Here is a 17,500-nt window from a genome sequence, read left to right as displayed (position 1 = left end):
TTCATATTAATCATAGCAGTAACAGGATTCTAAAACATAAGAGAGTATAGAGCCAGGTTTAATTTTGTGGTGCAACGTGTGTCTGTCCTATCTCTTATGAGACATTATCATTATTATTATTATTATTATTATTATTATTATTATTATTATTATTATTATTATTATTATTATTAGTTTAGCTACAACTCTAGTTGAAAAAGCAGGAGGCTATAAGCCCATGGGTCCCAACAGGGAAAATAACCCAGTGAGGAAAGGAAACAAGAAAAAATGTAATATTTTAAGAAGAAAAAATTTAATATTTTAAGAACAGTCACAACATTAGAATAAATATTTCCTAAATAAACTGTAAAAACTTTAACAAAACAAGATGAAGAGAAATTAGATAGAATAGTGCACCCGAGTGTACCCTCAAGCAAGATAACTCTAACCCAAGACAGTGGAATGCCATGGTACAGAGGCTATGGCACTACCCAAGACATATAAAGGGATAATTGATATAAAAATGAGACAGCATGCAACATGTTTAGTATTCTGGAAATAAAGTGTTTCTTTGTTAACCTAAACTTAATGATAAATGTTATCCTCATTGCTTTGGCTTCTTGATTAGATCACATATCAATATAACCTGATAAGCTGCCCTTGTCCCTTTCTCCATACCTGAGTTATACATTTCTTCTGCCATATCTCAGTTTCAATTGCCCATCTGCCCAATATATCATAAGAGGCTGGTCACAGAAATGGAAGTACGATTTGCTATGGCATACGGGAGGACCTCACTGTTTATTGATGGTGACTTACTTTATGTCTCTGTTACTATCTGACTACACAGTGCTCAAGAATGCTTCATAGCCTCGCCATCAGAATTTGGACAACTGAATTAGAGAACTTTTAATTGTACTGACTCTTCAGAGATTGTTGAAGTTGATTTATGAGTGAATCTATAAGAAGCATTAGGTTTGAAGACACTTATGGAAAGTAGCAATAATAATTTTATCATAAATTTCATAGGCAAAATCTCCCAACTCTGCTAGCAAGTAATTGTTTTATGAGATATGCTTATACCAAAGTGAGAGAGATTGCATGTAAACTAGCTCTATTTTCTTAGTTTGAAACTGAACTAATGCCCAATATTTTGTTTAAGATTACACTAAGGCACGCTATTCTATCTGTTTCCTTATTTCCTTTCCTCACTAGTCTATTTTTTCCCTTTTGGAAGCCTTGGGCTTTTAGCATCCTGCTTTTCCAACTAGGGGGTAGCTTAACTAGTAATAACAACAATAATAATAAATAATAATGCAGTCGAACAGGTATTCTGTTTAATGTTTCCCTCCGATAAATTCCCAAAACTCCTGAACTGGATAAGATACTGAACGTTATAGTTGCCTTTTCTACATCTGTTATACTAGTACTTTAGGGTCTTCCCAGTTCACATTTTTATGTCCTTACAGAAGGATGTGAACAGGCTGTGAGCGTGAATGTTCTGGCTGTTATCATGAAGGGACTCGAGATTTTACTTCCTCATCAAACTTGTATTCTCTTGCTCATCTCCATAAGCTGTGAAGGGTGAAAGCCGAATCAGCATTTATAAAAGTACTCTAATTAAAGCCATTTTAATGCAACCTTCACATGGAGGAATAATGCCATCAAAACACCTAAAGCAGAAGCAATGTAGGCATTACCTAAATGTGTTTGTATTGTCCTTTCGACCCCTCTCTGTACCTAGATTTTAACCTTGATTTATACTTCAGTCTCCATTTCATTTCTTGCATCTTGCTGTCCAATCATTTGACTTCATTTCATACAACAACTGCAGAGTTTCCTCCAGTTTCACAGAGCTATTGATCGGCCTCCCAGGCCCCAGTGCCTGACTTAAGTATCTCCCTGAAAGGCCAACTAATTTCCACAGATTTGATCATGAGGTTTAGGTCAGTAGACTAGGTTTCAGATCCAAGCAGCATGAAGCCAGACAATTAAGCCAAGCCTCTTAGACCAGGCAATTAAGCCAAGCCTTTAATCCAAAAACCATGAAGCCAGACAATTAAGCCAAGCTTCTCTAGACCAGGCAATTAAGCCAAGCCTTCAATCAAAAAAGCATGAAGCCAGACAACTAAGCCAAGCTTCTCTAGACCACTCAATTAAGCCAAGCCTTCAATCAAAAAAAGCATGAAGCCACACAATTAAGCCAAGCTTCTCTAGACCAGGCAATTAAGCCAAGCAGATAGAAGCCAGACAATTAAGCCAAGCTTCTTTAGGCCAGGCAATAAAGCCAAGCCTTTAATCCAAGCAGCAAGAAGCCAGACCATTAAGCCAAGCTTCTCTAGGCCAGGCAATTAAGCCAAGCCTTTAATCCAAAAAGCATGAAGCCAGACAATTAAGCCAAGCTTCTCTAGACCAGGCAATTAAGCCAAGCCTTCAGTCCAAAAAGCATGAAGCCAGACAATTAAGCTAAGCTTCTCTAGACCAGGCAATCAAGCCAAGCCTTCAGTCCAAAAAGCATGAAGTCAGACAATTAAGCCAAGCTTCTCTAAACCAGGCAATTAAGCCAAGCTTCTCTAAACCAGGCAATTAAGCCAAGCCTTCAGTCCAAAAAGCATGAAGCCAGAAAATTAAGCCAAGCTTCTCTAGGGCAGGCAATTGAGCCAAGTCTTTAATCCAAGCAGCAAGAAGCCAGACAATAAAGCCTAGCTTCTTTAGGCTAGGCAATTAAACCAAGCCTTTAATCCATGCAGATAGAAGCCAGACAATTAAGCCAAGCTTCTTTAGGTCAGGCAATAAAGCCAAGCCTTTAATCCAAGCAGCAAGAAGCCAGACAATTAAGCCAAGCTTCTCTAGACCAGGCAATTAAGCCAAGACTTTAATCCAAAAAGCATGAAGCCAGAAAATTAAGCCAAGCTTCTCTAGACCAGGCAATTAAGCCAAGCCTTCAATCAAAAAAGCATGAAGCCAGACAATTAAGCCAAGCTTCTCTAGACCAGGCAATTAAGCCAAGCCTTCAGTTCAAAAAGCATGAAGCCACACAATTAAGCCGAGCTTCTCTAGACCAGTCAATTAAGCCAAGCCTTTAATCCAAGCAGCAAGAAGCCAGACAATTAAGCCAAGCTTCTCTAGACCAGGCAATTGAGCCAAGCCTTTAATCCAAGCAGCATGAAGCCAGACAATTCAGCCAAGCTTCTCTAGACCAGGCAATTAAGCCAAGCCTTTAATAAAAAAAAAAGCATGAAGCCAGACAATTAAGCAAAGCTTCTCTTGACCAGGCAATTAAGCCAAGCCTTTAATCCAAGCAGCATGAAGCCAGACAATTAAGCCGAGCTTCTCTAGACCAGGCAATTAAGCCAAGCCTTTAATCCAAAAAGCATGAAGCCAGACAATTAAGCCGAGCTTCTCTAGACCAGGCAATTAAGCCAAGCCTTCAATCCAAAAAAGCATGAAGCCAGACAATTAAGCCAAGCTTCTCTAGACCAGGCAATTAAGCCAAGCCTTCAATCAAAAAAAGCATGAAGCCAGACAATTAAGCCAAGCTTCTCTAGACCAGGCAATTAAGCCAAGCCTTCAATCAAAAAAAGCATGAAGCCAGACAATTTAGCCAAGCTTCTCTAGACCAGGCAATTAAGCCAAGCCTTCAATCAAAAAAAGCATGAAGCCAGACAATTAAGCCAAGCTTCTCTAGACCAGGCAATTAAGCCAAGCCTTCAATCAAAAAAAGCATGAAGCCACACAATTAAGCCAAGCTTCTCTAGACCAGGCAATTAAGCCAAGCCTTTAATCCAAGCAGATAGAAGCCAGACAATTAAGCCAAGCTTCTCTAGACTAAGCAATTAAGCCAAGCCTTTAATCCAAAAAGCATGAAATCAGACAATTAAGCCAAGCTTCTCTAGACCAGGCAATTAAGCCAAGCCTTCAGTCCAAAAAGCATGAAGCCAGACAATTAAGCCAAGCTTCTCTAGACCAGGCAATTAAGCCAAGCTTCTCTAGACCAGGCAATTAAGCCAAGCCTTTAATCCAAGCAGCAAGAAGCCAGACAATTAAGCCAAGCTTTTCTAGACCAGGCAATTAAGCCAAGTCTTTAATCCAAAAAGCATGAAGCCAGACAATTAAGCCAAGCTTCTCTAGACCAGGCAATTAAGCCAAGCCTTTAATCCAAGCAGCATGAAGCCAGATAATTAAGCCGAGCTTCTCTAGACCAGGAAATTAAGCCAAGCCTTTAATCCAAGCAGCATGAAGCCAGAAAATTAAGCCAAGCTTCTCTAGACCAGGCAATTAAGCCAAGCCTTTAATCCAAGCAGCATGAAGCCAGAAAATTAAGCCAAGCTTCTCTAGACCAGGCAATTAAGCCAAGCCTTTAATCCAAGCAGGATGAAGCCAGACAATTAAGCTAAGCTTCTCTAGACTAGGCAATTAAGCCAAGCCTTCAATCCAAAAAGCATGAAGCCAGACAATTAAGCCAAGCTTCTCTAGACCAGGCAATTAAGCCAAGCCTTTAATCCAAAAAGCATGATTATAATTATTATTACTATCCAAGCTACAACCCTAGTTGGAAAAGCAAGATGCTATAAGCCCAGGGGCTCCAACAGGGAAAAATAGCCCAGTGAGGAAAGGAAATAAGGAAATAAATAAATGAAGAGAACAAATTAACAATAAATCATTCTAAAAACAGTAACAACGTCAAAACAGACATGTCATATATAAACTATTAACAGCATCAAAAACAAATATGTCATAAATAAACTATAAAAAGACTCATGTCCGCCTGGTCAACAAAAAAGCATTTGCTCCAACTTTGAACTTTTGAAGTTCTACTGATTCAACCACCCGATTAGGAAGATCATTCCACAACTTGGTAACAGCTGGAATAAAACTTCTAGAGTACTGCGTAGTATTGAGTCTCGTGATGGAGAAGGCCTGGCTATTAGAATTAACTGCCTGCCTAGTATTACGAATAGGATAAAATTGTCCAGGGAGATCTGAATGTAAAGGATGGTCAGAGTTATGGAAAATCTTATGCAACATGCATAATGAACTAATTGAACGACGGTGCCAGAGATTAATATCTAGATCAGGAATAAGAAATTTAATAGACCGTAAGTTTCTGGCCAACAAATTAAGATGAGAATCAGCAGCTGAAGACCAAACAGGAGAACAATACTCAAAACAAGGTAGAATGAAAGAATTAAAACACTTCTTCAGAATAGATTGATCACCGAAAATCTTGAAAGACTTTCTCAATAAGCCTATTTTTTGTGCAATTGAAGAAGACACAGACCTTATATGTTTCTCAAAAGTAAATTTACTGTCGAGAATCACACCTAAAATTTTGAAAGAGTCATACATATTTAAAGAAACATTATCAATACTGAGATCCGGATGTTGAGGAGCCACCGTCCTTGACCTACTTACAATCATACTTTGAGTTTTGTTAGGATTCAACTTCATACCCCATAATTTGCACCATGCACTAATTCTAGCTAAATCTCTATTAAGGGATTCACCAACCCTAGATCTACATTCAGGGGATGGAATTGATGCAAAGAGAGTAGCATCATCTGCATATGCAACAAGCTTGTTTTCCAGGCCAAACCACATGTCATGTGTATATAGTATGAAAAGTAATGGGCCAAGAACACTACCCTGTGGAACACCGGATATCACATTCCTATAATCACTATGGTGCCCATCAACAACTCTTTGAGATCTATTACTTAAAAAATCAATAATAATGGTAAGAAACAACCCACCCACTCCCAACTGTTTCAGTTTGAAAACAAGGGCCTCATGATTAACACGGTCAAAGGCAGCAATAAAATCAAGGCCAATCATACGAACTTCCCGACCACAATCAAGGGATTTCTGTACAGCATTGGAGATTGTAAGAAGGGCATCACATGCTCCAAGGCCTTTACGAAAACCAAATTGCAAACTAGGGAAAAGATGATTACCTTCAGCAAACCTATTAAGACGTTTTGCCAGAAGACGTTCAAAAACTTTAGATAATATGGGAGTTATGGAAATTGGGCGGTAATCAGTGGGACTTGAGCTACCACAAACACATTTACATAGAGGAGTAACATTACCAATTCTCCAACTAGTGCTAAAAGCTCCTCTTCTTGCTAACTTGCGCAAAATAACAGATAACTTTGGAGCTAAGAAATCTGCTGTCTTTATAAAAAACAAAGGAAAAATACCATTTGGGTCTACACCTCCATAAGCATCAAGGTCCATCAACAGAGCTTTAATCTCACGAGATCGAAAAGCTAAACTAGTTAGTTTAGCCTCAGGAAAACAGGAATGAGGAAGTTAAAGTTTTTCATTACTCTGTTTACTGTCAAAAACATCAGCCAAAAGGGTTGCCTTTTCCTTTGGACAGTGAGTGACTGAGCCATCTGGTTTAAGTAAAGGAGGAACTGTTGCATCTACACCTAAGAGTGCAGATTTAAGGGTAGACCACCATTTATGTTCCTGAGTTGTACCAGAAAGTGTTTCTTTTATGGTTAAATTGTACTCCTTTTCAGTTGAGGCATAAACTCTCTGAGCAAAAGCTCGAAGCTGAGTATAGTTGTTCCAGGTCAAATCTGATCTGTTCCCCTTCCAAAGATTATAGGCCTCCTGTTTCTCCAAAAAAGCACGTCTACAATCATCATTGAACCACGGTTTGTCCTTCACTCGATACCTTAGCACACGAGAAGGGATACACCTATCAATTATGTTGACTAGATTCTCATTCAAAGGGACAACAGGATCTACACTATTATATAATTGTGACCAATTCAAGCACAAAAGATCATGTAAAATCCCATTCCAGTCTGCTTGGGATTTCATATAAATTTTACAAGAATATGATATATCAGGGACAGGCTGCTCAGTCTTCACTAATAATGAAATCAAGGCATGATCAGATGTCCCGACTGGAGAACCAACCTTACTAGTTATAACGCCAGGGGAGTCAGTGTATACGAGGTCCAAGCAATTACCAGACATGTGAGTAGCTTCATTTATGATTTGCTCACAGCCTGATTCAGAGGCAAAGTCTAAAGCTCTTAAGCCATGGCGATCGGTAGGAGAGATAGAACTTAACCACTCCTTATGGTGAGCATTAAAATCACCAACAAAGACAAAAGAAGCCTTTCTATCATCTTCTTGTATCTTAGCCATAATGGTAAGAAGACAATCGAAGATAGAATCATCTATGTCTGGATTCCGGTAGATCGAACACAAATAAAAGTTGTTATGCCTGCCACAAACTTTTATTACCTGAATCTCATGACATCCACATTGATAGCAGGACTTATGAGAAGCAGGGTACTCGGTCCTAATATACACCGCCATTCCCCTGGCCCTAGGGATGGCATCACGTTTCAACATTATTGGCTTCTTAAAACCAGTTATAAGGAGCTCAGATGAGTGCCTCATATTAGAAACCAAAGTTTCTGAGCACAAAAGAATATCATACTGTCTGGACGCAACTGTAAGGTCCTGGATATTTGCATGAAGACCACGAATATTGCAATACAGAAGACGACATTGACGAAATCTAGGACGTACTGGTCCCGGATTTCGCTCAATGTCTCCAGACAGCACAAGAATTAATAGAAATAAAAAAGAGACAGCATACTTAAAAACTAGATTAACAAGAATTATAACAAAAACAATACGTACAGAATTATAAACAAAGTGATTGATGATACCCATAGACTATAGTAAAAAGTCGGAAAAACTGGTCAACATGGAGGAGCCGATACACCATGCAAGGCTAAATACCCTCCAGGATAGCCACTTCAACTGAAGGGAGGACAGTAAGGATGGTTTTGAGAAGAAAAATAATCAGAAAAAGGAAAAGACAACCTCTTGATAAACCACCAGGCATCCATGGCCCTTCTATTAAGCCTGCCCAACACACCATTTCAAAAAAACAAGAGGAAGAAATAAAATAAGATAGAATAGTGTGCCTGAGTGTACCCTCAAGCAAGAGAACTCCAACCCAAGACAGTGGAAGACCATGGTACAGAGGCTATGGCACTACCCAAGACTAGAGAACAGTGGTTTAATTTTGGAGTGTCCTTCTCCTAGAAGAGCTGCTTACCACAGCTAAAGAGTCTCTTCTACCCTTACCAAGAGGAAAGTACACTGAACAAATTGCAGTACAGTAATTAACCCCTTGGGTGAAGATGTGTTAAGTATCTCATTGTTGTCAGATGTATGAGGAAAGACGAGAATATGTAAAGAATGGCCTGGCCAAACTATTCTGTGTAAGTGTAGGCAAAGAAAAAATAAGCCGTGACCAGAGAGAGGGATCGAATGCATTACTGTCTGGCCAGTCAAAGGATCCAATACCTCTCTAGTGGTAGTATCTCAACGGGCGGCTGGTGCCCTGGCCAACCTACTACCTACCAATTAAGCCAAGCCTCTCTAAACCACGCAATTAAGCCAAGTCTTTAATCCAAAAAGCATGAAGCCAGACAATTAAGCCAAGCTTCTCTAGACCAGGCAATTAAACCAAGCCTTCAATCCAAAAAGCATGAAGCCAGACAATTAAGCCAAGCTTCTCTAGGCTAGGCAATTAAGCCAAGCTTCTCTAGGCTAGGCAATTAAGCCAAGCTTTTAATCCAAGAAACATGAAGCCAGACAATTAAGTCAAGCTTCTCTAGGGCAGGCAATTAAGCCAAGCCTTTAATCCAAGCAGCATGAAGCCAGACAATTAAGTCAAGCTTCTCTAGGGCAGGCAATTACGCCTAGCATCCTTAGGACCAAAACTGTCTTTGCTCCCAGTCCTCCATCAGCAGCCATTGGATGAGCACCTCACTAGAGATGCAGCTTCCTTCCCCAGCTGAACTATCTTGGGCCAACCTATAAGGACAAGACTGCATAATAGAAGAATCCCAGCTTCATCCCTCTGCAGAGCCGGTCTTCTAGATTATTCCCCCAGAACCACCCAAAGGTTAGTATCCAAAAGAATAGATCTAGATATCCGACCATTTGTACACTTGACAAAGGTCCTGTACATCCCATCAAGGTACATAGCATACTGGAATCTGCCAGATTTCTTCCATCAGCAGCACCAGTCCTCCAGATTATTCCAAGCATCGTTCAAGCTGGAGAGTTAAGCATTGCATTCCTCAAGTCTATCCAAGCGTCCTTCAAGCTAGGTAATCAGGTCGAAGATCTTGAAGTTCTGGTCCTGGAAAACTTGTCTTAGTCACCTTTTCCTCACAAAATTAAAAGAAATTGAACTTAACACAACTTATATTCCTTTTAAAAAATATTCCTTTCAAATCCAAAGTGGAAAAATATATATATATATATATATATATATATATATATATATATATATATATATATATATATATATATATATATATATATATATATATCTTTTTTTTTTTTTTCCACTGAACTTTTACTCCTATGATGTAGGCTTGTACTTCTACATCAAAGGATATTTCCTCCTCAAAAAAGAAAAGTTCCATTTTCTCTCCATCTTCCATAGTCTAACCCTTTGATCCTTCCAAATGATTAGTACTTTTTCCAATGATGTATTTTATGTTTTTTTTTTATCTTTTTTCATGTTTTTCTTGCTTTTCTTCTTACTTATCTCCCTTCTCTAGGTGCAGCTGTCTTCAAGTGGACTCTGTATTGTTGTCTGTGTCCCCTGGTTAACTTCTGATATATCATGGTCCTCTTGGTCCATCAATTCTTCAACATCGATGTCCTTCATCATGAGCCAGGCATTGCTCATCGTATCTTCGTAACCACGATTCATTATTTCTTCAATAGTTGCAAGTTCTTTCGGTGAACAGGTCAGATGCAAATAACTTTCTGCCAATTTTTCAAGAATAATGCTGGCTCCTTCGCAGCCTTTGACAGTGCAGTAGTCAAAATTACCATATCTCTTAACCCATGTTTGACAATTACCATTATAGGCGGCCAAGGCCTCCTCTTTGGTTGGATTTTCAGAGCAACCCAGAATCTTGTGAGGTGGATGGTTTTTTTGACAGAGTTCTATCCAATTCATGAGCACTATTTTATCCGTTTCACTCATTGTGTCTGGAAGGGACTCTTCGATTTCAGTTTTGGGAAAAGGTGTGTCTGTTCTTCTATCTTCCTCTTCTTCTTCTCTTGATTCCTCCGATGTTACATCTTGATCTTCTTCACATTTTATCTCTTTTTCCTCTTCCTCCTCCTCTTTCTTCTCAGGTACTTCTTGAAGTACCTGAGTATGCCTCCTCTCATGACTCAGACTACCTTCTTTTGTCATTGCCTCAAAAATATAAAATTCTTTCCCCTCAATGACATTATTTAGAGAAGAGATTACACTATCTGTCTCCTCAATTATATTATTTAGAGAAGAGATCTCACCCCTCAATCCAGCCATTTCCTCCTCGTATTTCGCTCTGGTTTGCCCCAGCAAAATTACCAGTTCATAATTTTCCAATTTTTTCCCACCTACGCACATATATGTTTTAGTTATCATTTCCAGCTCGGCCAGATCGCAATTCAATCCGTCGATCACATTTTTATATTCATTCTAATCTAAAAGCAGAGACTCCTCGTCTTTTGGATTGTCCTCATCTAGTTTCTCTCCTCTTTCTTCTTCCTCCTTCTCCTCTGTATGTTCATCTCTTTTTTCTTTCACAGGGAGAACAATTTCAATTTCATCTTCCACTTCATACTGGACCTCTTCTTCAGCAGTGAGTAGGTGGGTTAAGAGTTAACCCACCCTAGGGCAGCAAGTATTCGCGGATTCTCGCTTTTCGTGTCTGCCTCTTTTACCTAACCTCTGCAAATAAGGAAGGCTGACACTTTTATTTTAGGTATTATTGTACTGCATTACCGGTCAATGTAACCTAGGGAAAAAACTACTCTTCTCTATAGAAAAAGGTCCGCTCTCTTCCAAAATGACACGCGTTCCTGTCGCAAATGAATAGGTTCAGAAATATATATATATATATATATATATATATATATATATATATATATATATATATATATATATATATATATAATATATTATATATATATATATATATATATATCTATATCCATCGATAATAGGGGACCCCCAGGGGAACTCGGGGTTTTGGGTGGGGGAAAACATACTGGGGAAACTGTATATAATGGTAAAACAAGCCTTGGTATTATTGTACTGTATTACAGGGCAATGTAATCCAGGGATCTTGTTTTGGAGGGCCTTCTCTTGGAGGCTCGGGGAAATTTTTTAAAAACTGCATCCCCCCACCCCCCCAATCCTTATCTAAGCACTGCTCAGAATTTTACATTTTGGCTGGAAGTTAAGAAATTCATCACAGCTAAAATTAAGAACATTTCCAATTGAATAGTAAAAGCTGCAAATGGTTGTGATTATGGGTATTCAACTTTACCTCCCAAAGGATTTGGCTACAGTTACATTGTGACGGCTCACTTGAGTGGTCAAAACTAACAAGTAGGCTATACTAGCACCTTGCAGGCCTAATTACTTTGACCCGAATCATTACATGGCCCAAAGCAGTAGTTACGGCCGAAGTGAATTAAGCTATAGGCTACTTTACCTTTAAATCCTGGATGAACCTTCCGAAAATCGTATTGCTAATACAAAACCAAAGCAAGGCCATTATTAGTGGAACTGACTCTTAAGGGCTGAATGATAATTCAATTAGAAATCGGTCAGGTCTGATTATCGCAAATATTGTACCATAAAATCAAAATTAAAGAAAGAACCTTTAATTAAATCCCAATCCAACTCGTTAGATATAGAATAATCATGATCCTTTAGATAGACAGAAGCATGTCTTCTACGAATCTTTAAAATAAACTGAAGATAAAACGTCCCATTAGGTAAAAAAAAATCCTTTAGACGAATAAAACCAAATGAAAGGTGAGAGAAAGTCTGGAATCTTTTCTAGATACAGTATCAAAAGATATTAGTAGTACTTAAGCAAATGAATATTAGAAATTGTCTACTGGCCTACAATCATGTCCTAAAATCAGAGAGGCATATCTATTGGATAAAGTGACATAAGACAACTACATTTATGGCATTGAGTTTTAAGAAAACATCTAAAAATTTAGTATTAACAATCATTAAAAACAAATTCTAATGAAAACTCGTATTCCGGATAAAGGAAGAACATGGACAAACCAAAAAAGTAAACTCATATTACCTAAGCCTTTATGCAATTAGAGCTGAAAAATTGGAAGGTTGTCGATCAAAAATTAATTTCTCTATTTAAAACGGCATACACTGGGAATTTGAACGCAATGAAAAAAAAAAAAAAACCTAAGATGTAAACGGTAACTTTAGGCTACACTAAAAGCTGAACAGTAATTATATTTTAAGGTTGAGTATCACTGGAATGTCTGCAAGAGAAACTAGTTTTTTTTTTTTTTTTTTTTTTTTTTTTTTTTTGAGTGACTGTTACCGGGTGTTGACTCACAAAGCACTTACAAGTGATAAGCCTAAATATCTTCGTGATTGCTTGGTCCCCTACCCTGAAGCTACCAGCGCCGCTGTAAGAGTTAGACATGCCGATGATCCACAGACTATTCGAAATTAAGTGTGAATCATGCAATAGGAGGAAGAACGTTCAGTTATGCTGCACCGAGACTCTTTAACGACCTTCCACTCGATGTCAAGAATAGCAATAATGTGGCAGCTTTCTAGAAAAACCTGAAGACTTATGTTTTTAGAAAGTGTTATAATAGTGACCTGAAAACTATTAAGCCTGAATACAAATGCTAGCGAAATAACTGATAACGATACAGAGCAAAATATTAACTGGAAAGAAATTATTTTTTCACACACCAAGGCCCGCCTGAACAGACCTTTAGTGTTTGGTGGAGGGCGAGAAATAAACCCCTAAAAGTAAAAGTAAGTAAGTAAAAATTTTACATCCGACGGAACTAACTATGCGCACAGATGGAAGACCTAAAGATTGAAATCTAAAAGGCCCGAAGGCCGTAGACAGGAGTAAGGTAGGGTTAAAAAAAGTGACTGTCGCAAACTATTTTTGAAGCACTCGACCAAACAATCAAATGTTAAAAATGCCATCTTTAGCAAAAAAAAAAAAAAAGATATAGGATTAAAGAGAAATAAAAACTCGGTAAATGAAAGTTTAAAGAGTGAAACAAATAAAAATGTTCAGTTTGCTTAGTGTTGTCAGATATAAGATAGTAACCTAAACAACAGAACTCGAAGTAACTTGTGGGTAACACCTTTTGCCAAGTTGTGGTATAGATTTGAAATTCAAATCTGTAACATGATATCATAATGAACACAATCAAAAGAAACTTAAAACATTAAATTAAAGGGACAACAAACGATCTGTAAAGTGTTTCCTCTGTACCAATCATCTGATTTTAATAAAAACAAAATAATGAAGACAAAAAATCTAACAAGGAAACAAATACAATGAAGACGGCTATAATTAGATATAAAAAAGGACAATTCATCTCATAATAATCATTATCCCTTCCTACGCCTATTGATGCAAATGGCCTCGGTTAGATTTCGCCAGTCGTCTCTATCTTGAGCTTTTAATTCAATACTTCTCTATCAACTACTTCACGCTTCATAATCCTAAGCCATGTAGGCCTAGGGCTTCTAACATTTCGTGCCTTTTGGATAGCTCAAAATAGAATGTACAGTAAATATCACCCTTTATATAAATCATAATCTGTTAATTTGACATCAGCAATGGAATTCTACATCACCACAATCGCGAATTATATAGCTAATTGGTAGTTTTCCATTACTAGCTGACAATTAAAAATCTTAAAAGTTCGTATCCACGATTAGTTTTTGTAGATACTCTTACTTCGTCACCTAAAGATATTTTTTTTTTTCACTTCGCTTTATGTTTAGTATCCAGTTTTGGTAAATATATGACACTTTAATTTCTGGCCAAATACATGAACCATATCTTTTTCCTACTCGCTATTTTTTGTTCGATGTATTTCTGACCGTGATTATTGGGGCAAACAACACGTTCATGAGTTTTTGAACCACCTTATATAAAGACATTTATGGAGGTCACCAGTGTCATAAACGAGTGATTTGCAGCAATAATAATGGTCAGAAATACTAAATAAGCACAAGATAACCAGCTGGAAAAATATATGGTTCATGTAAGCGACTGAAAGCAGGCCAAAACATTATTTCACAATTTTGAAATTTGTAATTGGGTACAGAACCTAACAATCCCACATAATCGAATTTAGTAGTTTGCAGGTCGCAACCCCTAGCCTTTGGACCCACCTTCCCAGGTCAAAATCCTTAGCAGGGGCAGGTCACAAACCTTCCCAGGGTCACAACCCCAAGCCAGACCTACCCTCCCGGGTCACAAACTAAAAGTAAATCACAAATAAATCCTTACAGTATGCTTAAGTGAATCACAAATAATTCCTTATCTTATAATTGACGCCTACATTTTTTAAAATCTTTACAGAAGCGTTGCAGTAGAAAATGTGCTGGCCTTCCCTAAAATCAAGTCAGGATCACGCTTTTGAGGGATAATACAAAACTTTAAATGTGCATAATTATTTCGTATACGCAATAACCGCCCCCTTTCAGTCTCAGATGTAAACAATGTTTAAAAAAAAGAAAAAAAAACATACTTCACATATTACGATCGATTAAAATGTGAAGTATGTAAGTTATTATGACCCCGTCCCTATTAAACATTTAAAGAAAAGTATCAAACTAGCCAGCACTCTTCTTATTAGCGAATTCCAGTTTCGCCAGTAATTAAAGTATCATATATTTACCCTATTCTCTCTCTCTCTCTCTCTCTCTCTCTCTCTCTCTCTCTCTCTCTCTCTCTCTCTCTCTCTCTCTCGCTTAAACAGGTTATTCCGTTGATTATATCCTAGGTACAGTTGGATACCTGAAATCCTGGCACACTTCGCTCCGAGGTAGTGCACCATGTCGCACCCAAACTAGGCAGTGTTTTTGTGTTTAGCTCCACCCGCATCCTCAGCCGTCTTTCCCTATACTATCTGTTTGGCGCACTTTCTCAGAGTGAGGTGTACCGGGAATTCCTGTGTCCAACTGTACATTCTTTTAATTTCACGGTCACCAGCACAATTCCCATAGATTTTGTCATTATTTGAACTTTGAATAGTTAATTAATAAGCCTATGGCTATAGTTGGCTTCCTAAATGAGTCAAGACATTCTCTAAAATAACAAGAACTTTCATCAGTGAACATAACTACATCAATAATTTCCATAGCACACGCGTGCAACCACAAATACTACACTTTTCTTCTAAGAGCTCATTGGAAACTATTTGAACGCTACGTAGAAATTCTTGCAAATCCAATGAGACATAATAATTAAAACGAGAATCACCCATCCAGAATTTCTGTATTTCCCTTTTATACCAAACATAAACCAGGTGATCTGATATAATATCAATAAAAGAAAACATTCGATGGAAAGGAACTAGAGTAGACGATGGAAGTAAAATATAAAGGACTACTGAATAGAGAACCCATGCAAAATTCAGCATTAATAAAAAAAATTCACTCTTATACTGCAGAACGTGCTCATTTTAACACGACTATGGATGAGGTTTCTGCGAAATTAGGAAAAATGAAAACAAGAGGACGACACATACCTTCAATACAAAATGTTTCCGGTATATCCCGTAGTTCCACTTTTCGACAAATTTTACGATTTCGCAAACTAATCAAGTCTCGTTAATACACCAAGACAATATTTTCTTCACAACAGAAAATGTTTCCTTAATATTTTTGTATCACTATCATTTATGGATGTCTTTTGAATGAGGCTGCAGCATTATCACTAAACATGCACTTTCGCTGTCAAACAAATCAGAACTTATTATGATAAATGACACCTTTGAATGATTGAAACTTCACAACTGGCAAGCTTTGAGTAAGCTCTTTCCTCACGTAGTACGTGATGTCCAGGAAATAGAGAGACGTTTTAAAATGACAAAACACAATTACCCGTAACGACGTCGTGTTTATAACAGCCAAGACACCGTTTTTACGAAATAATGGGGCAACGCTTGTTTCTTTAAAGTACCGTAGTTAAAGAAAAAAAATAAGTCACCACCAAACTAACGTGGTATATGCACGGGCCTATTCAATTACAGATCTCAAAATAACTAACCAGCTCAAGATTATATCTGCAGATGTTTGGTATGTTAATCTTTTCTTTAACATTTAGTGAATGAGATAGTTATAGATACATCAAAACAACACAGAAGTTGAGATAAAGACAGTGATCCAAGTTTACTCTCACAACTGGAATCAAACGTGTATGCAAATTTCAATTAAATACTGTAATGCTTAGCGTTCTAAATATTTTTTTTTCTGACAGTATGTTGCATCATTTTGATTTGAATAAGAATTCGTCAGTTTCCCCGAGAACTAAAATCTCGGCCAAAAAATCGTTTTATTAGTGTGAAATGCACTAATCATCTTTTTAATTTACAAGGCTCTGTCCGTGCTCGGGTACTCTTTGCTTTAATTCAAATTGTAATAAAAGATAAAAAAAATAAACTGAATACTTATTGAAGGTATAATACAAACAGGAATTAATTTGTTTCTTCAAATACTGTGTTATCATTCATAGATCATCCTTCACTTGCTTAGTTTCCCACACAGAATTTTCCGCTTTATTATTCATAATAATTCAACCAAGCATTGTTATGTGTTTCAAATGTTGCTTTTTTTTACAGCTTCATTTTGGAAATTATTACTTTTTTTCTATTACGTTAGTTTGCATTCAGAATGAACAAAGTTTTCCCTATCGTTACAATATGACCAAAAGAAAAAAAAATCGGGTGGCTTTGTTTCAAGATTTTTATTTACATAGTGTAAGTTATATAATTATAGTTACTTGAAATAAAGAAGATATCTGTTGTTCTTTATTGTGTACTTGAGTAGATATGAGTACTGCTCAAAATTTAAATCCTGCAGTATGTTATCGTTTCATATAAATTCATTTTAATTCATTTAGAATTCTTTGCCGACCGCTTTTTAAAAAATTGTTTAACAGCGTTGACATTTTTAGAAATTATTGACACCAATTAATGAAGTTTCTAGTGTTAATTTCTTCTTTTTCCTTGGGGACATTTTTTTTTTTTTTTTTTTTTTTTAATATTGGCCATGTCTTTTGAAACGATTAAGTTTACCTTTTTGTAGATATCATTTTACTTCGTTGATCTTTTAGAGGATTACCAATCAAAATTTCTAACTTTTTTAGGCTATCGTTTCATTCTGCCTTTTTTATGGGTAATTGAGAATTTACCTGATTATATCGTGATTTTTTTTATAACTGAAATTAATGAAAATTACATGCATTAAAAATATTCCCAAAACAAAGATAACAAGACGTAAAATGTTATTTTTTTTAATTTCATTTTCAACATTCACGCTTCTCGAAAGAGAATGAAAAGGACCGGGGAAAATAATTTATGAGGCAAGTACCTCTGAGATGGAGTTAATGATCCTGTTCACAATGAAGGAACACAAAGCGCAAGG

At 37.1% G+C, this 17,500-nt stretch overlaps 1 protein-coding gene across 1 annotated transcript in view; it reads right to left on the bottom strand.

Annotated features, from left to right (window-relative positions):
* LOC137620694 (trypsin-like) overlaps window positions 1–15,828 on the bottom strand; it is a 98,548-nt gene extending 82,720 nt beyond the window's left edge. The window contains exon 1 of the mRNA XM_068351040.1: window positions 15,604–15,828. The gene's annotated coding sequence lies outside the window, so the exon portion shown is untranslated. The remainder of the gene's footprint in view (window positions 1–15,603) is intronic.
* Window positions 15,829–17,500: the final 1,672 nt, after the last annotated feature.

Source organism: Palaemon carinicauda, chromosome 27 (genome assembly GCF_036898095.1).
Source record: "Palaemon carinicauda isolate YSFRI2023 chromosome 27, ASM3689809v2, whole genome shotgun sequence".
NCBI lineage: Eukaryota > Metazoa > Arthropoda > Malacostraca > Decapoda > Palaemonidae > Palaemon > Palaemon carinicauda.
This window is presented reverse-complemented; position numbering and strand designations above follow the sequence as displayed.